We start from the raw sequence: 21,166 nt of genomic DNA on the forward strand, positions 1-21,166 counted from the left end.
AAAAAAAAAAAAAAAAGAGAGATTAATTTTAAAGCACTTTTAAGAGTTACTTCTAAGTCTGTTCTTCAATAACCATAAATGGATTTTTAAAGATAACAAAAATGTAATTAGACAAGAAAATTCTATTTGCTTCGTAGCTACAGCCAAACTGAATCAGATTACTGGGATTTGATCAAGATTTCTGCTTAATTAACATTTTATGATTCATTTAAAACGTCATATAAATTCTAGAGCATTGCTGAGCCAAGCCAGGTTTGATCTGTTGGCATTTTATTACATCTGACAAACCACAATTTCATTAGTTTTAATTTCTGTAGTGTTTAACTAATGTAAAAAATTAACTATGAGTTATCAAAAGAGTTATCATTACGTTACTTTCGGTCTGTTTATTGGAGAGTAATCCCATTCTCTAGCTTTTAAGGAAAAGATGCAACTATCTCAGTTAATTACCGTTTCATTGCTAGTACCCCAGAGCAAGCACAGTTAAGTGTTCAATGTTCCAAAGTGACTAGCAAAGACTTAGAAGAACAAGGACATATAAATTTGCACTAATAAGTTAACTGGCAAAATGGAAATAAATACAAGAAGTTAGTGATTATCCCACACTGAAATGAAAGGAACAGCTGACAGTAAGCACAATCCAAGCACACAAGTTCAACCAAACTTGTGCAAGTGACAAGACACTTTCTTTGGGATTTCAAATGAGATAGTGTGCTCAGATAGCCTCTGTTTAATCACTCTGCACACATCCCTGAAAGGGAAATATCAACAAAGGGCTGCAATAAATAGCAACTTTTTATATGTCTTCACTTTTTATAAAATATACACTAGTGAAAGAGAAGAATCCCTTTGTGGATATAGAAGAATGCTTCAAAAAACATGATTTTCCTACACAAATTAGAAAAACTGTCACTGTGACATTGACAAAAAAAAAAAAAAAAACCCTAATCTACAGCACAATATCCCCATACATTATGGGGAGATGTTTCTGCCTATTTGATAACCAAACATTATATGCCAATAAAATGATAAAACACCACAGATCACTGGGACTATTCTAAATGTTACCACAAGTTTTGTTAATATTATTATTTATTTAGCTTGGTTGCCTAAAGTCATTAAATAGAGTATAGGGCACACACTCTTCAGAACACAGGTATTTTGGGTTTTTTGTTCTCTTGCAAAGTTCACCCACAGCAAATCATTAAAAAGAAAAAAAAAAAGTTGCTGCTTGCAAATCCGGAGGTGGAGTTCAGTAATAAACTGAAACAGATGCTTTGCAGTAAGGGAAGGACAGTGCAGTGAGGCCATCAGTGTTTGCAGAGCAAACACCACATCAGAATCGTAGGTGCAACCTGCATATCTGACAGTAGCTCTATCGTACATGAAAAATTCCCACAAAGCAAACAAAGTATCTTAACTTTACCTTTTTCTTATTTAAATATACATCAATGGTATACTTATTACTAACTTCAATTTCACCCCTTACCCCTTTACTCCTCTTGAATCCTGGTAAAGTGCTATTGCTGGCCAGGATGGTGATAGGCTGTAAGGTCTTGAGGACCTGGTCCCCCATTTTACCTTTCCAGACCCATCTTTATTCCTGCCTCCCACATTTCCTGTGTCCCCATCACAGCAAGATGCTCCCCATTTTCAGACCCCCACATGCCTTTAGGACTTTTTTTTTCAAGAAAATCCATGTCTGGCCTATGCTTCCTCATCCTAGACCCAGCTCAGTTGTCATCTACTGTCTGAAGTCCTCCCCAGTTTCTCCTCATAAAGAGTGGTTTACAGCAAGAGAGGTAGGCTTGAAAAGCCAGTTCTGTCACTTAATAAGGGTATAACTCTTGATTGACAGATGAACTCTGTTTTCTCATTTATAAGATGAGGATATTAACATGTGTCTTTCACTGTTAGCTGACTCTCACAGCTATCATTAAAATTAGATCTTTAGCACAGTGCCTGGCACAAAATAAATATTCATAAACTGCTGCTATAATTATTATCTCCTGTTCTCCCAGAACACTTTGTTCTGCAATAGTGTTTATCATATTGTGTAAGAACTGTTCCTTTGTCAATCTCCTCAGTGAGATAAGCTCTGCTCAGCTTTGTGTCTCCAATGGCCATTATATGATCATACATGTGTGCTCAATTAATGTATGAACAGTAAAGTCATCACCCCATGGACTTAGTTAAAGTCCTTTACATTCATGTTTTAAAATACTCTTAATTGAAGCTTTCAAATATGGCTCTTTCTTATTCACAACTATACAGACAAAATGAAAATAGAAGAGCATAGTTTCATAGGATAGTGTTTCAGAAATCAGTGGCACCAGGCACTTCTAGAAGTGGAGAGGAAGGCAGGTCCGAAAATAGGAAGGCACAAGACAAGGTCTGTCTTGGCGAAACTGGGTCCGCCTGAATGTTGCGGCGCTTAGCCAAGGCATGTGGTAGTTTTCACGATAGAGAAAGTCACAGTCAGACATTACAGCAGAAGAAAACAAACCAGCACAGAAATGAATCAGCTGATACAGCAAACAGCATAATTCACAACCTAAGAGTTACAGGAAAAATCAAGCTAAGATTTTCAATGCTGAGTGAAATCAATGAAATTGTATAATTTGTAAAGCAAAAAATAAGACAAGCAGATTTTAAAAAGCAACTAAACAGAAATACTAGAAATAAAAACTATAAAACTTTTTATAAAAGTAAAATAAAAAAATCAGTGGACAAATTAAAGAATGGTTTGGACACAGGTAAAAAAATAATTAATGAATTGTAGAATGGATATAAGAAAGAAAATGACCAGAAATATATCTGGAACCTCTAAGCATAAAGATCATTGCACAACTTCATAAAGATCATTGCACAACTTCAGTACTCAGAAAGGCAGTAGGATACACAGAGATGCTGAAAGTAAATTAAATATGAAATAAATTATCCAGTCAGATTGATTCTTTTCTAACACCATGTAATATTACGTATTCAACAACCACCAGGTTATTTATTGTATCTGGAATGGAACCATATAAATTGATTCTATCATCTAATATTTCCATGAAATAGTTATTTATACTTTGCCTAATATTAAAAAAATAAACCTTCATAATGATATATAATGATTACAAAATCATTTCAGAACTTAAGGAGGATGTACAAGTCTGGCCGCCTCAAAAAAAATCACACAGTGAACATAACTTAGAAACTTTAGGCAACCATATAAGTAATCTCACACTTTGTGATTTCTAGTGTAAATTATGAAGAAATCATAATTAAACTTGACCTTTCATGCTGGAAAAACTTTAAAACACACATGATAAAAGCAAGATTTTCATTCATTTCCCTAGACATACAACTAAGAAAATTTTGGAATCAGAGAGAGGGAAAGGGACAACCTGTTGTAGTCATTTGGCCTTTAGTTAGGGGCCGAGGTTCCCAAGTGATTTCCTGGTTGCAGAACAGGGCTGCATACACACCTGTGGGATGGTGGTACCAGTTATAGAACTAAAGCATCCTCATATGCAGCTTCAGGAAGAGCATAAACTTCAAGAGCAACTTGTTGGAAACACATGATGACCCAAAATGCTGAACTGACAAAGATAGAAACAGAAAGATCCCATCTCAAAGGTAAAAATAAAGCAGGGGCTGACCCCAGCCCCTTTTTCACCAATATCAGAAATGCTTTTAATATCAACATGAAGTTAGAGAGGACGTAGACATTTTACATTATCTAACTTCAGTTGTAAAAGAAAATACTGGGAAATGTTCTCCAAGACTAAGTGTGATGCAATAATAACAAGTATAACAACTCCTTGCATTTAGGTAACATGATTAGAATTAGAATTCCATTTTCTCATCCCTACTTCCCTGTGGATAGGTGGGGCATGCTGCTTGCCACCATTTTACAGGGAAAGAAGCTGAGAAACCTAGTGGTTAAGAGACTCGTCTTGTGTTGCCCAATGAATGAACCAAGTAGCATCTTTTCATGTAACCACTAATGTGGTTGTTTTGAAATAGCTCTTGCTCTTAGGGAGGACTGGAGGCAGAGCAGGAAAACTCACCTTTGTAAGAAGAGTTCTCAGCTGGAGTTGGGATAGTCTTACTCTCTCTGTGTCCAGAACCGAACTCATCAACTTCCTGCCAGAGCTCACAATCTATTTAGCTGCTCAACTTCGACCTCTCCTTTTCTATCACTTCCCGGCAAGTCTGCCCTCTAAATGTCTCCCAATACTTCTCCCCACCCCACTGCCATCGTCATCACTAAAGATCCATGATCTCTTTCCTGGATTACAGGCATCCCAGCCTTCAGACTCACCCTCTTCAATGTACTTCCTAGTATACTGTGACAGTAAGTCTTCTAAAGTGACATCAGATAAAGACTATACTTTTCTACGTCCCCCTCAATGAAAGTTTGACCTTAGCGTAATGCCCACTTTGTGAAATGGCTCATAAAGGAGCCCTGGTTTATCTATCTGTTTTCTTCTTCCATCACTTGCTCCCTTACTCATTGCATCCCAGTCGCACCACAGTTTGTCTGTTCCATCTGCCCTTTCATCCTTCAAAACTATGTCCATGCTGTTGCTGCTGCCATGAACGCCCTTCCTTTCCCCAGCCCTTATACTAGTAAATTCCTATTCACACATCAAAGCTCATCTTAGCTGTCATTTTCTCCAGAAACCCTTGTAATATTGTATTTGCTCTAACTTGCCTGTATTTCCAAACTGACTGTATATATTATAAAGGGAGGGTATGTGTCTGACTCATGTACCACTGAATCCCCAGTGGCTTGCAGTGCCCAGTAAATATTTCTCTTTATTTAGTTTTTAAACTTGCATTGGGATAGAGAATAGCTACAAAACATGCCAAAATCATAAGTAAACAACTCAATCCATTCTTCAAATTGAATACAATCTGTATCTAGGACCCGCATTAGGAAACAGAACATTGCTTATACCTCAGAAATCCCCCCATGTGCCCCTTCCAGGCAATACACCACCACGGATAATCACAATCCTGATTTATAACAGCATACATTAATTGTATTTGCTTTCACTTTACAAAAATCATATAGTACATTTGCTTTTGTGTCTGAATTCTTTTGTTCAACATTAGGACCGCAAGATTCATTCATATCGTTGCATGTGGTCATGCATTTTCATTGCAGAAGTGCCCAATAAATATTTATTAAGTGAAGATAATGAATGAAACAACAATCACTAAAATCCAAAAGAGGAGAAAAGTCTCCACGTGTCACAAAATGAAGGAAATGGATCAACTCCAATCTTCAACCTGAATCCCCCAAAGTAATAGGAGATACAAGAAATGGTATAATAATATGCATCCCAGGACCCTTTCCCATGTCATAATAGTAAATTGAAACATCAGCAGCAACAGGATCACTCCTTTTCTCTTGTTTTATCTTTAAGGTGTGTCACTTCTACAATCAGAATCACAGAGCCAGGTGCAAAGGGCATCATTTGAATTATAGATGGTGACTGGAACACACCTTCCTGGATGTTACAAGCAAGAAACACAGACGTTAAATGCTGACTTACTTCCTGTTTTTGTGCTTTACACTATCCCTTTTAATATGCCAAACGGTTTATGAATCCCATCTGTCAGGAATTAAAGATGTACAATGCAAGTAAAGGAAGTAGCAAATTAGAAAGTGATAGAACAGGGGCAGAATACAGGGACAGAGGGAGGATGCATTGAGAACATCAGGCAGGGATCCTAGAAGGATTGTCTTGGTCCTCAGCTCTGGCTTCAAATGAAAATCACTTGGAGGAAATGCTGATGGATGGGCTCCATCCCAGACCAATTAATTGTTACAGGATCGCTAGGCATCAGTATTTTTTTAAGCCTGCCCAGGTGGTTTGTACATGCAACCAGCTTTGAGAACCACTGGTTTAAAGCAAAGACCAGAGGGAGACAATAAACAGACACACCTGTAGTTGTTCCTAAACTTTATTATAGGGAAAAGTCACCTGGAGAATTTGTTTAAATTGTGGATTCTCCCAAAACCACCCCACCCCAACCCCAGAAGATCAGATTCAGTTGGTCTGGATGAGCCTAGGGCTCTACATTTGCCACAATCTCCCCAGTGATCCTGAGGGAGGAGAAACCCCAGGGAAAATATGGCTAATGAGGATGAAGAAATAGACGAGAGGTGGAACTTCAGTGAAGAGGAAAACTCTTCCTAGCCTTGGTCCAGAGCGAGCACACTAAAACTCTGTCCTGAAAGAGGTAACAGGCTTTATTTTTTTCTTAAAATGAAATTTTGTATAGATAACAAAAAATATGAGTACTTATTAAAATTTCAGTTGCCCTTAAATTTAAATCTCTCTAAAAGAATGTGAATATACTGAATGGGCACCAATTTACCTCTTCACCTTCCTTTCCTTTACACAATAGTAAACCCACCATGCCAGTCTGAAAGGGTATTGAATAGTTTCTAAAATGCGTAACTTATAAAGTGGCAAGCTCTATAACCATGAGTGTGCTTTAATAGGATGATTCCATGATAATAAGCATCCTTTAAAATTAACAGATAGCTTTTAGGAAAGCCAGTGCAAAGACTTTATTTTTATGACCAAATGGGGAGGATACATTAAATGACCTCTGAAGTTCCTTTGATTATGAGACGAAGAACTCAATTTGAGAATTCCAGGGTTTTTTTTTTTTCCGCTTGACACCTGCTAGATCATTCAGTCATCTGCTTCCACATTCCAAGAGACTACAATGTAAAAATTAATACAAAGAGCAGCTACTGCACAAGATATTATTCAACAAAATTTAAGTGAAGGGTGCATCCTTGAGCATGGGAAGAGAGTCCCAGCCCACCTAAATAAGGACCAGTAGACAAGTCACATTGCCCACCCCTGAGTGGACCTCAGCACATGGCTCGGCTGTTCTGGATCCCAGTTTCACAGTTTTCTAGCCTATAAACTGAAGTGACTAATAGCAGCTACTATATTCTGAGCTCCTGTGTACTAGGATTTTTGTGTATATCTTTTTGCAATAATTCTGTGAGTTATTATTATCCCCATTTTATAGATGGAGAAATTGAGACTCTAAGATAGTTAGGTAACTATCCCAAGGTCTAGTTCTTGAGTGGCAGAACAAGAAGCCAGTTTCACTATTCTTAAAGCCCTAAAGTTCCAGGCCCATGTCTGGCTTATCACGGCAGCCCCTAGGTCTTGCCCACGCAGTATGGTGCCTGGCACACTCAGGACATGTCTGCAGTCCATGAATCAACCCAGCTCCAAAATCATTTTCTTTATCGTCCCAATTAATCTATTATATATGCCTCAAGAAATGGACACTGGTATGAATATCTCAAAATAAATTTCCTAGACCCAAGGTTAGAAACATTTGAAAAGCTCAGTATTTGGTTTCAGGAGAGTTGGGAGGGGGAAGATTGCAAAGGTTTTGGGTGGCAGTTTGCTGCAGTAACCAGAGAATAGGATGGAAAGAGCCTAGATGGACTCTCTTCCTTCATTGGTTTTGTGACTTTAAGGCCAGTTAGCTAATCTTCATTTCCTCATCTGTGAGAGGCAATATGAATCCAGTGATCCTTGTGGCTCATTCAAACACTAAACTTTTATTGTACGCGGTCCTTTTTATTTTAATAAAATGCTATCCACCACCCCTGTTTCACATGTCCCTGAACATTCACTCACCTAGGAGAAAATCTGGCTGATGTGCACAGGAGTGTCTGTAAACAAAGTTGACTATTCAGACCTTTTGCATATTATATTTATCTGAGGATCTGCAGTTCTTTTCTACTCTATTTTTAGTCTGTAGGTAGTCTCTTTTTCAGATGACATGGAGGGATAAATCAGATATTGTATTTAGAGTGAGCAAAATACTGCCATTCACTCAACATTCCTTGAGTGTTCTTTTTACCAAGATCAACCAACAGCACATTTGGAAAACTATAGAAAACTGTGCAAATAGAAGTTTTGTTAGACAGCTGGCATGTTCAGGAAATGGGAAGAGCCAGTGAATCAAAAATTACTACAGATTTAGAATGTTACACTTAATAATTATGGTCATGGGGTAGCTACAGGATAGTTCTTAGAACAGTCAGGTAAGTAGACATGGGGATCTGGAGCTGCCTACAGACCACCTGGGAGAGGGAATAGTAAATCAAGCTTAGGTTAGAGGTAGCTTTTTTGCAACTGGACTTTAGAAGGAAGCGATTACTTCTCTATCATCTATTGGATGTTCTCTTTTTTCCATTCCACTTCTCCTTTCACTCTTTCAATTTGTCTGCATCACACATCTACTATGTGCACAGAGTAATAAAGATCAAAGAAACCATAGAAAAAGGACCAGCTTTTTTGGAGGGGATGTGGGGGAGACATATACACGCAATCAAGTGCCATCAAATAATACCAGCACTAAAAACTCAGACTTTGGAAACAAACATATCTGGGTTTTAATCCCAGCTTTACTAGGCATGTAAACTTGGGCAAGTTGTTTATACTGAGTAGAGCTTCCTCATCTGCAATAAATGTTACAGCCCTTGCTGCGTCTGGATTTTTGCATGCTTCACCTTTCCAGTTTGGAGCTCCAGTCAGCTCTGGAGGTAGAGATGAAGGCATCAGAAGCACAGGTGTGGCTGTGATGATGACGGTATCTGTTTCATAAACCTTCAGTACTGACTTAAACAGATAATATGTGTAAGGGAGGTTATGGTGCCAATTATATATTTGATCCTTCCAAAAGTAGTAGCTGTACAAGGTGAGCAGGGTTGAGAGGGTAATCCATTTTAACCAGGGCTGCAGTTTAGGCTTCCTAGATTCTTAACAGGCTCCACTGCCTTTGACTCCAAAGAGCATTCTTTTCTTCTTAAAACTCACTTGATTTTGCTGCAATTACAGTAGCCTGATTCAGTGTTTCTCTCTTGAACTTTTCACAAATCCCTTTGATTCTCTGACTCTTATCTCTCTTGTCTCTTTACAACTCTTCCCAAGTTGTAGTCCTCGATCCTTGCATCTCCTGTCTTAACCATATTGCCTCCCATGGGTCATCTGCCACACCTGTGCTTCTGATGCCTTCATCTCTACCTTCAGAGTTGACTGGAGCTCCAAACTGGAAAGGTGAAGCATGCAAAAATCCAGACACAGCAAGGGCTATAACATGCTCCAGAGAACAAGGTGCTGGGGGTGGGGGGGTCCAAGAATGTTTGAGCTCATCCCAAGTACAGGCCCTCTTTGCTAAGGTTGGCCTATCCTGTCAACTTCCCTGCATGGGAGGAAACACCGCCATGAATATTTTCCTAAAGCATTGTTTCCTAAATCCCAGCTTGATTTGGGGAGGCTATAGGAACAGTTTTGTCAGTTGTATGATCACACAGGTGTGGGTGGGTGTCTGTTTTTGTCATTTCCCAGTGGTGACTCCACATTTTCCCTGCTTTCTTCCCACAGAAGCTCCCAGAGAGGGAGCCCTCTTTTCTTTCCCCTTAAAAAAGAAGACTTCTGACTTGTCTCCTCATAATCCCAAGAATCTGTAGACACAGGATAGAACCCTAATAGAGGGAAAACAACTATCGCTCTGTTGTAGGTCAGGATATTTATAGAGTGTAATATACAACCTTAATGGAAACCTGTGGGAAGAACAAGCAATATTCTAAACAGTGACTTGATCCTTTTTGTACAACAGAGAGGTTTTTTTTAAATTGCACAGTTAAATCTGGGTCTTTTGGTTGGAAGGACAGTGAGATTTATGCTTCCCTGGGAATTATATCTTCTCAACTACAAATCTCAAGACCTAGCTGGCATTCACGAGAGGGAGAACTCATCCTTTCACTCATTGAATAAATAAGTCATGTTATGGCCACAGCTCTGGGGAAAAAATTTCAAGAACCTTCTATTAAAGAAGACTATCCAAGTATGTGCATTATGCAAATAATCACCTGCTGGTAAAACATGAAAAGAGAAGTATATGGCCTGCAGGGCTGAAGCAAGCAGGAGATTATATGTGTCCAGAGATCTTTCAATATTTCAATAACAGACATACTGTTATTTGAACTGGAAAGATAGGTAAGATTTTTGACAGAGAGCAGGAGAAAATTTTATAGTCAGAGTAGCATGAGTAGAGACGGGACATGGGGGCCTGCACAGGGGAACAGTGAATAGTCTGGTCTAACGAGGATGTACAATATATTTGCAGGAGTAAAATAAGACAAGGCTGGAGGGGGGAGGTAAAGGTCAAGACATGAATGACCTTAATTTTCAAGCTAAGGCATTTTGCTATAGTTTAATGGTAAATGCAAACCCACTGAAGGATTTTAACAGCCATGATCTGCACGGTGCTTTATGAAGCTTAGTCTCCCAGATGATTTTAAAATCTTTGCCTATGAATTAGCTAAGGTCCTCACCATGGCTTGCTGGAATTATTGGTATAGTAAGCAGTCTCCCATCTAAAACCAATCACATGGGAGTACACACAAATAAGTCGATGGTTTGTTGTGTGATATCTTTGTTTAACCTACCAACCTCTGTTGTAATCATGTCTTTACCTAATTCTTCCTTCTATTAGACTGTAAGTTCCTTGATGGCAGACCAGTACCTCACTGGTCTGTGTATCCTTGCTTCTCAGCACAATGTTGACACATAATAGATTGTGATGTTTTGTTCATGCAGTGAATGAATGAGAGCATGCAGGCAAGAGCACCATTCATTGGAATGAACCAAGTGACAGATCAAGGCTTGAGCTAAGGTTGCAGCCTTGGGAGAAGACATGAAAGACACTGCAAAAATAAGCTAAGTCCTGAAACACTGTATAAAATAATAGTGAAAAACATAATCCCATTTCCTATTTTGTGAGTTATAGGCCACCATAGTAAAAAATGACTTGCAGAAAATATAAGAAATCTTTTTCTACACCTGCCTCATGTATGCACGCTTAGGTGTGCATTGCATACACAGCACGCATGCAAGCACACACACAGCATCCTTGATTCCTGGTTTTACTACAATTAGAAAACAAAATAAAACAGTAACAATGACTCTGAAGAGCAATGGGAACCAAAAGAAGCAATCAGATAACAGGTTCTTTCGAAACAGACAAGGACCTAAGAAATAGTAATGATTAAGAAAACATACTTACAAATAGTAATGATGGAGCCACTGATCTAATCTTTTCACCACCAGAAAAGTAAAAGGTTGGGTTATCATCAGTAGTGGAAAAATGATGCTAGAATGGCTAAAATCCAATACACTGACAAGAAATGCTGGCAAGAAGGTGGAGCAACAGGAACTCTCATTCATTGCTGGTAAGAATGCAAAATGATAAAACAACTTCAGAAGGCAGTTTGGCAGTTTCTTACTAAACTAAACATACTCTTATCATATGATCCAGTAAATGCATTCTTTGGTATCTACCCAAATGAGCCAAAACTTACATCCACAAAAAAAGCCTGCACATAAATGTTTATAGCAGCTTTATTCATAATTGCCAAAACTTGGAAGTAATGAAGAATGTCCTTCCCAAGGTAACTGGATAAACAAACTGCGATACAGACATATGATGGAATATTATTCAGCAATAAAAAGAAATGAACCATCAAACCACAAAAAGATGTGGAAGAAACTTAAATGCATATTGCTAAGTGAAAGATGCCAATTTGAAAATGACGCATACTGTATGATTCCAACTATATGACTTTCTAAAAAGGCAAAACTATGGAGACAGTTAGAACAGGAGTTCAGAAGGAAAGAGGGAGGGATGTATCAGTGGAGGACAGGGAATTTTTAGGGCTGTGAAACTGTTCTATGATACTGTAATGGTACATACACTTCATCATACATTTGTCAAAACACAGAGAATGTACAGTACAAAGAATGAAACCTAATGTAAACCATGAACTTCAGTTAATAATAATGTATCAGGTCAGGTGTGGTGACTCACGCCTATAATCCCAACACTACAGGAGGCTGAGGCCGGTGGATCACTTGAGCTCAGAAGTTCAAGACCAGCCTGGGCAACACGGCAAAACTCCATCTCTACAAAAATTAGCCGGGTACGGCGGCACATTCCTGTAGTCCCAGCTACTTGCAGGGCTGAGGTGGGAGGATCACTTGAGCAGGGGAAGTCAAGGCTGTAGTGAGCTGAGATGGCGCCACTGCACTCCAGCCTGGATGACCGAGCAAGACCCTGTCTCTAATAATAATAATAATAGATAATGTATAATATTGTCTCTTCAATTTTATCAAATGTACCACACTACTGTTAATAATGCAAAAGGTTCATAGCAGAGGAAATGTGTGTGGAGGCGTGGGGTATATGGAAACTCACTGTACTTGCTGCTCAATTTTTCTCTAAACCTAAAACTGCTCTTAAAAAATGAAGTTCATTAATTAAAAAAAAACAAGAGGCCGGGTGCGGTGGCTCAAGCCTGTAATCCCAGCACTTTGGGAGGCCGAGACGGGTGGATCACGAGGTCAGGAGATCGAGACCATCCTGGCTAACATGGTGAAACCCCATCTCTACTAAAATAATACAAAAAAACTAGCCGGGCGAGGTGGCGGCGCCTGTAGTCCCAGCTACTCGGGAGGCTGAGGCAGGAGAATGGCGTAAACCCGGGAGGCGGAGCTTGCAGTGAGCTGAGATCCGGCCACTGCACTCCAGCCTGGGGGACAGAGCGAGACTCCATCTCAAAAAAAAAAAAAAAAAGAGACCAGCAGAATTAATTCTATACTATTATATCACACTGTCCAAACACTCTGAAACTGATAATAATCTGTCAATCTGTATCAATCCTGGTCCAAACAGGAAAATATAAACCACTGTAAGTATTTAAACCAGAGAAAATTTAATGTTAGGAATTGGTTACATAGGTAAGGGGGAAGATGAGAAATCAAAGTAGACACAGACAGGCCAACCGGGATAGCAGGAAGCTGCTACCTCCCTAAGCTGAAAAGACAAAGAGAGGAAGACATGTTATAAAAGCCAGGCACTTGGGCCATAGAGAAAGCTGGAACTATAGCCACAGACAAGGCACTGACACCAAACTAGATAACATCTGAGGAAGCAAAAGATGAAAGAAGCAGCATGTTTCTACACTCCATCCACCCTTTAGTCTCTCATAGGTGCTGTTTATTAGTGAACCATGCTATCATGGGAGGCTGGACAACGGGCATCCAACATTGGCTGCCTCTGTGATGCAGACCAGAATAGGATAAGGGAAGGGAAAGGATCGGGGCTGTCTGTCCCAAGACTAGCATGCCATCACAAACACACAAATAATCAATATAAGAATAAGGCCTCTCGAGGCTAGCTAATCTGATTTTTAAAATGCTTTCACCTCGGCAGTACACTAGGAAAAAGAAGACAAGCATAGAGTAGATATTAAGGCCTAAATTTGCAAAGTAGCAAGAGTAATTTATTCAAACTACCAGTCACTTCTCCCCAGCCTCCATGTCATTTCGTATACAATCTACTCCCCACCAACCGTCAGCTCTAGGAAGGGTGACTTGATTACATGACACCTGAGCCAATCAGAGTCTCTCTCCTAGGGAATGGCAGCCATAGAGACTGAAGACATTCTGCCTATAATGACAAGGAGAGGGGAAGCAAGGAAAAATCAGACTTTCTAGCTCCCGGAGAAAGATCAGGAGATGCATCCCATTTATTCAACGAGTTTCAGTGGGTTTCTGTTTATGCTAACATCATCCCTCAGATAGTTAGCTATGAAAAGAGCTATTTCAAATTTTCAGATTGAAGCTTTTCCTTTATCTGTGATAACAGATATGAGATTTATGACAGGGACATCTTATTATAGCTTAGCATTGCTTGGACCCAAATCATCAGAGTGCATATTGTATATATTTGCAAGGGATTCAGAATAACAGAGCTTGGACATTGGTTGCAATCAAAACAAAGCTCAGAAGAACATAATGAAGTAAAAGTTAAGGTTACCAGCTGTCTCACAATCAATACAAACATTTTCTAAGCCAGTTGTAAGAAATATTCAAATACACAGGTGCAAGGAAGATGTCCAGGCTGTAGGAGGAAATGTTGAAGATATCCAACATCCAATTTTTAAAAATTATTCACTGAAAAGCCCTATGTCAGTCTTTTTTTTCAAATGCCGGGGCTTAAAGGGGGCTGTTGATTTATATTATAATAAATTATTTCAATAGCAGCTTATTATCCTCCACATTTTTCTGTTTAACTTCCCTTAAAAGTTTTCCCCTTCATCCACAAAAGAAATTCTAGAATTGAGGTGGAATAACTGAGCCCCTCAGTGCCTATCATGTGGCTTCCATAGGGAGATGTATAGAAACACATGTTTGTGTCTGTGTATGCCTGTTAGGCCAGGATTTTCATCTGATTCCATCTTGGGGTAGAATATGACCTTACTCATTTGTATACGTCAATTTGACAATTCCCCATAATTATAACATCATAAAAAAGCATTTAGCTTTTTAAAAAGTCAAAAGAAAATTATTATTGGAAAGATAAAGTTGGCATGATTATGTGATGAAAGCTCAGACTGCTAGAGCAGCAAGCAGCATATTGCATATGTTGCAGCAAGATTTATTGGATTTTGCTTTACAAGATATACAAGATATATTGTATTTTGCCCACCTGTGAACAGTTATTAAAACTATCACAAAGAGTGCATATGCCTTTGACAAACCAGAAACACACGCAGTGTAAGTAGCACATCTATTAAAACAAACTCACTGTCTATAGAGATAAGAGTAATCAACTGGTGAGGATTAATTATATCACATCAGGAAAAGTTAATTTTTCAAAAAATGATTCTCTTGTGAAATGGTTTCCAAACCTGGCTAATCACGAGAGTTCTGTTCTTTAGTAGGTTGGGGAGAAGCCTGGTTCAGGACTAATGACTTGGAGTATCTTCCAATTATGGGCTAATTAATAGTAAACATATTAAATCAGGAAATCCTACAGAATCATCAGAAAACACTGGTGATGCCAAAATGAAATTTAACATGACTTAGTCAAGCAATAGCTTCACCTTCCTCCTGACTGCATGGGTGTCTGGAGGTAACATGTGCCCTGCTGAGTGCTGTTTACAAACTGCAAAATCTTATGCTTATTTTGAAAGACATAGAATCATCTGGCTGCTTATTTCATAAATGAGGAAATAAAGTTCAGAGAATTTTGAGATGAACAAGTGCTTTGAGCATCAAAGTGAACATAACATACTCTATAACTGAACTTTAAATATGTACAAGTCTGTCTTTTATCCAAAAGAGACAATGTTCTTTAAATCCCATGAAAATTAGCAGCAGATCCTGAATCTCTTATCAAATTGGAGATCTGTTGCTGGATGAGTATATATCTAATAGAGAAATCCTCCTTTTTATCCCCGTCATATATAAAACTCCTAAAAGAACTCTTGTAAAAATAAGTACTATTCTTTTAAGAGCTATATTACTTTAATCAGATTGCACGTGTACTGCCTTCCTCTTGTTAGAAGAAAAATACCCAAATTAAGAGTTCTTCTTTCTAGAGGATCTTAACATAGAAGTTTTGTAGTTAAAGACATTTTTACACCCTCTGGACTGCATTTTAACAGGAAGCTATTTTTAGAACAGGGCAGTATTCTATAGCCTGTCAGGTATTTAGATCATCTTTCAACAGATGTCATTTTAAAAGTCACAATTTTGTATACATTATCTCATCTGATCTTATTTAAAAACCTTTGAAGTGGGATATTTTAATCATGTTTGCAGATGAGTACAATGAAACTTCAGAAAGCTAAAGCAACTCAGACTAAGAGACTCTGAGAAATTACTAAATCAAGGCCTACAGCAGAATCACTCAGTGGGTGACGGGAAGTTTAAAATTCAGGTTCCTGGGCATTGCCCAGTGCTGCTGAATCAGTCTCTGGGGGCACAGTCCCAGAATCACTGAGATTGTCTAATCATTCCCAAGCTATTTTCTGTATCCTGGGGCTCTGCAGAGGTGGCTTAGAGACTGCTGGAGAAGAGAGCTTAATGGCTGTCCCAACTCAGCATTGAATCTTATATATATAGGTTTCTACTTATGATTTCATTTGAAAAAAAAAAAAAAAGTAAGGAGAGTGTTCTACTGTTAAAAAAAAAAAGCATCAAAATTTCTCTGAAAAACCCAGTCCCTTAAAGGCCCACCGTCAAACAGCTCATCAGGACCAATCCAGGTTCCAATGCTTTGATGCCTGTTCCAGAGTTTTCCCCATACGCTACAGTAAATCTTTCTGCTGTCTAGAAATGTGCTCAACCCAAAGCCTCTGCTACTGCAGAAGATGTACAAATACCAGATGCATTCATGTAAATATAAAATTAGCACTTCAATGGAGCTTTCAAACCATAGTATTATGGTTTTCACATGAACCACTAGATGAATCGGGCAGACTGTGGGAACTTCAAAGCAGGAAGACAAAGACTTGATGGTTTGAGTCCCTGATATTCACTGTTCCATCATTAGAACCCTACTCCAAAAGTAGACGGGCCTCTAGCTGTATCTTCCCTCTTGCCCTACTTCCCTGCATCTCTGGTCCCTTGAAGGCACAGAATGTCAGGGACAGGATCTTCTTTTCCTTTTCATTAATTTTCTGCAGCCTGTTTAGGACAATGGGGTCCATGAGTTCCAGTGAAAGTTCATAACAGCACCAGGGTCAAGCTCAGTGTTTAGGCTGTCTTTTGCTAGGGAGTCCAATCTAGGAATATTGAAAATAATTAGCTAGGAGGAAGAAATCCCAAGGAAAAATAAGACTCACCAAATATTTCTACATTTCTATATATGCCTTGATCAAACAGAACAAGCATTTGATAAGTGGAGTTCCTTGATTCTCTCTCTCTCTTTTAACCATGGATTCTTCACACTCCTCATTAAAACTGTACATGAAACCTCCTTAGGTGTGGTGATGTGAAGCAACTGTATACATTGAGATCCATATTCTGTGACTGGATTGCATAAAAATATTATAATAATAATATTCAGCTAAGAGATTTATAGTAAATACCTTTAGAAAGGGGTAATGTGTATATATATCCACTTCTTATCCCTAGTTAAATATGTAAGTATCTGAAGTGCATATTTGTACTAGAGATATAAGGAGCTCTGCATAGACTCCATCAGCCCCTTAAGCCCAGGGAGCCATGGCTTGTACCACATGACCTCACAGGCACCTACATGAGATCAGGTACATCAAGGTAGACATCACTGCAACCTATGGGTGGGTGGTTTCTGTTGCATAAAAATACTCTGAAGATGAAGTCTTGACATGTATGGAGACACTGTAATGACACTGAAGTCAGGAGAGAGCACAAGCTTTAAATAAATAGAAGAAACATTCTAGAAGGAAGAAAGCCAAACAGACACCCAGAGAAAACCTAAGATTCCATGAGTGAGATTAAGAAAAAGCAGTTCAGAACTTTTCCTGCTCAATGAGTTTCCTCTTCTAGTTCCAGAAAACCTCTGTCTTTCCAATAAGACCCTATGGCCTGCTTTGTTAGAGTAGTTCTCTATTCCTTTCAACGAAAAAAAAAAAAACCTCATATTTAGCAAGAAGAAGGAAATAGCAAGAAATATTTAAATTGTGTTTGATTTTACAAAAGAGCCTTAAATTTGGAAACTCCTGACTTTACAGTGTTCAAAGGATCTACTTAAAGGTAAGTTTGAACTTCCCATTGAAATTAAATTATCTGAGTGTGGTTATGTTTTTGTATGTATTTGTGAAATTTTAAAAGAAAAAATGATGCTACCTGAAACAATAATAATTGGGGCCATGATGCTTATTGGTGCTTTTCATTGAAGTTTAAAATTCACTGGCCAATAATGTTTAGATCAAGCTTGTCCAACTCACTGCCCACAGGCCATATATGGCCCAGGATAACTTTAAATGCAGCCCAACACAAATTTATAAACTTTCTTAAAACATTATGAGATTTTTTTGATTTTTTTTTTTTACCTCAGCAGCTACCATTAGTGTTAATGTATTTTATGTGTGGCCCCAGACAATTCTTCTTCTTCCAATGTAGCCTAGGGAAGTCAAAAGATTGGAAACTCCTGATTTAGATTATTCAACTATTTCATATGTTTTCCCAACAAAATAAGGAGTTTAATTTGAACAAAACTAAGTTACCAATTCAGCAGGTTGAGGGTTAAATGAAAGCTTAAAAAGTCTCTTCTTTTCTTCTTTAATTTTTCACTAATCTGGTGTATCTGAAAAGAGTCTGCCCAAAGTTTTCAAAATAAAATTACCTCTGGGTTTTGACCATGCATTTTTCAAGCATGGATAATTTAAATCTAAAAGAGATTATTTCAGAAGGCTTTGAATGACCAAAAGGAAAGGCTTATGATGAAAATTACTTTCTCCATCTAACACAGCATTGTATTGTAATATGGAATTCTCACATACTCAAATCTATGTCGCTATTTCCTCATATGCTCCCACACAAAATAGAATCTAACTCAGAGCTTATTATGGTTCCAGGGACTGGGCACTGTGAGAGCAATCAGAACTCAGGATGTACCAGTGGCTCTGCTTCCAACACTTTACATGACTTGGACCTATGTTATACCGATTCTAATTTTATTTCTGTGAAAAATACGGAATTGATTAAATTGGCAGCCACTTATTAAACTTAAAGTGATATTTGCCTTTTAGCTGAAATTTTCTGGGGGCTCATTTGGAGATGGGAGTCATTCAAGGTACACTGTGTAGAGCAGCTAAGCTTTCTAATGAACTGTATTCCCTTTCCATACTATGGGCATAATGGGAGTAACCCGCTTAGAGTACCACAGAGGATAATTCTTTATCCACTATAATTAATAGGGACTACTATTCAAAATCAGCTCTAAGGCCATATCCTGCACAAAATGATATTATTTGAACACCAAATATACAAAAGGCATCATTGTTTCCCCTATTAACTGGCACATGGAATAGAAATTGGAGTTTTGACCCACACAATGTTACAGGAAAGATTTTCAGTACCTGATAAAATGGCAACCAGGAGGGTTTGAGGCTTTCGAGTCTGAACTTAATCCTGGAGAATACCAACACATAATACCAAGGAGACGGTGGGTAGAAGGTGGTCATGGTAAGCCAGAGGTGGCTGAGGGTTACAGGTGTGCAAAATACTTCTCTAGTTCAGAAGGAAGATAGGCTATAGAAACTTAAAAATTAATAAAGAAAAATAAATTTAGTTATGAGCCCTAATTGGTTTGGTGTATCCTCAAGAAGAAAAAAAAAAAAAGTATAACTTTAAAGTCAGAAGAAAATGCAACCAATAGAGTAGAAAGCAGGAAAAGAAGCAATAAAGCAAACACAGCATAGAAGATAACGTGAAAGAACCTAAAACATTTTAACAGAAACTATGATCAATGTAAATGATTTAAATGTGCAAGCCAAGAGAAAGACTTTTAGGCTGGACTAAAAAGGACAAGATTTAGCAGTACACTGAGCATAGAAGGTACACTAAAGGCAGTCAGATATACGAAGGCTAAAAACAATAGAACAGAGGAACATGTATCAAAGACGTAAGATGAAAGCTGAACCTTAAGTTTCAGCCCCAACTTTAAAACAGCCTGGATGTCATCAGTCCCACCCTCACAAAAAGAAAAAGCTAAGCAAACAGAAAATCAATAACTTTTCTTGAACTCATCAAAGAACTGAGTTTGCAAGGCAAACTGCCTCTCCAAAATCTAGAGAGACAAATCTAAGGACTCACAGCCAAGATCTACCTCCCTGGGGCAACAGCCACTAGTGCCATAAACTGGTAGGAATACTTAAATGGCAATTTCGATGAATTGCTGGAGGCTGAGTGTGGACTAGCTTGGAAGAAAGAATCGCCTGGGCTCCATGGGCTTTACCTCAAGATGAAGATAAACCACATTCTGGGCCATAATGTACATCTAACCAAACTTAAAAGAATAAGGGTTATACAAAGTGTGTTCTCAGACCACAATGGAAATGAACTAGAAATCACTTGATGAGAGATAACTGGAAAATCCCCAAATATCTGGCAGGTCTAACAGTAGAAGAGAAACACTAATCTTCAAGAAATACATCCAGAGCCCTCTCCGTTAATAAAAGTCCTACTCTTATGAAGAAATACTTTATCAGAACCTTGTCCAGTGGCTGTAAGGGAGGAGATTCCTCTCACGTCAGCCCCCTTTAACCTTCTTAACTCACCTAAGGGGGTGACTATAGTGCGCACCTGTAATCCCAGCTACTCGGGAGGCTAAGGCAGGAGAATCGCTTGAACCTGGGAGGCGGAGGTTGCAGTGAGCCGACATCGCACCTTTGCACTCCAGCCTGGGCGACATGGTGAGACTTTGTCTCAAAAAAAAAAAAGAATAAATGTTTGTGAATGTCACCAGCCAAAGACCCAGACTACTAAAAGATTAAAATTGAACTGGAATATTATAGAAGGTTCTCATGCCTTACCTCCAGACCTACAGGGTTCCAGGAGCATGATAATGGATTACAGATAAAAGAACTGCAAGAAATAGACTCTTTCTGGGATAGACTCTAAGGAATATTTAGAGAAACTAGAAGTCAAAAAGGGAGATAAAAACCAGGACAGGAGAGGAATTGGAAGTCTCTGGCATCTGTAGCTACATTAAACATTAAATAAAGACTAACTCCTACCCAGATGAACAAAATCCTTATGAGGCCTAGTTACTTAAATTTCTATAACCAATTACAACATGCCCAACTTTCAACAAAAGATTGCAAGGCACACTAAAAGGCAAGAAAAAACACAGCCTGAAGAGACAAAGCAATCATTAGAAACAGACTGAGATATGACATGTATTTTAGAATTAGCAGAAAAGGAATTTAAAATATCTATGATTAATATGTTGAGGGCTCTAATGGAAAAAGTAGGCAGCATAAAAGCACAGATGGGTAGTATAAGCAGACAGATGGGAACTCTCAGAAAAAAATTAAAAATAAATGCTGCAAATCAAAAACACTGGAAGAGAAATGAAGAATGCCTTTGATGGACCCATCAGTAGACTGGGCACAGCCAAGGAAACAATCAGTGAGCTTAAATATATGTCAATAGAAACTTCACAAACTAAAACGCAAAGAGAAAGATGAATGAAAAAAATGGAACATCCAAGAATATTGGAGCAATTTCTAAAGGAATTTGAAGTGAATTCCCATAATTTTACATTGCCTTGGCAT

Source organism: Colobus angolensis, unplaced genomic scaffold (assembly GCF_000951035.1).
Source record: "Colobus angolensis palliatus isolate OR3802 unplaced genomic scaffold, Cang.pa_1.0 Scaffold111, whole genome shotgun sequence".
NCBI lineage: Eukaryota > Metazoa > Chordata > Mammalia > Primates > Cercopithecidae > Colobus > Colobus angolensis.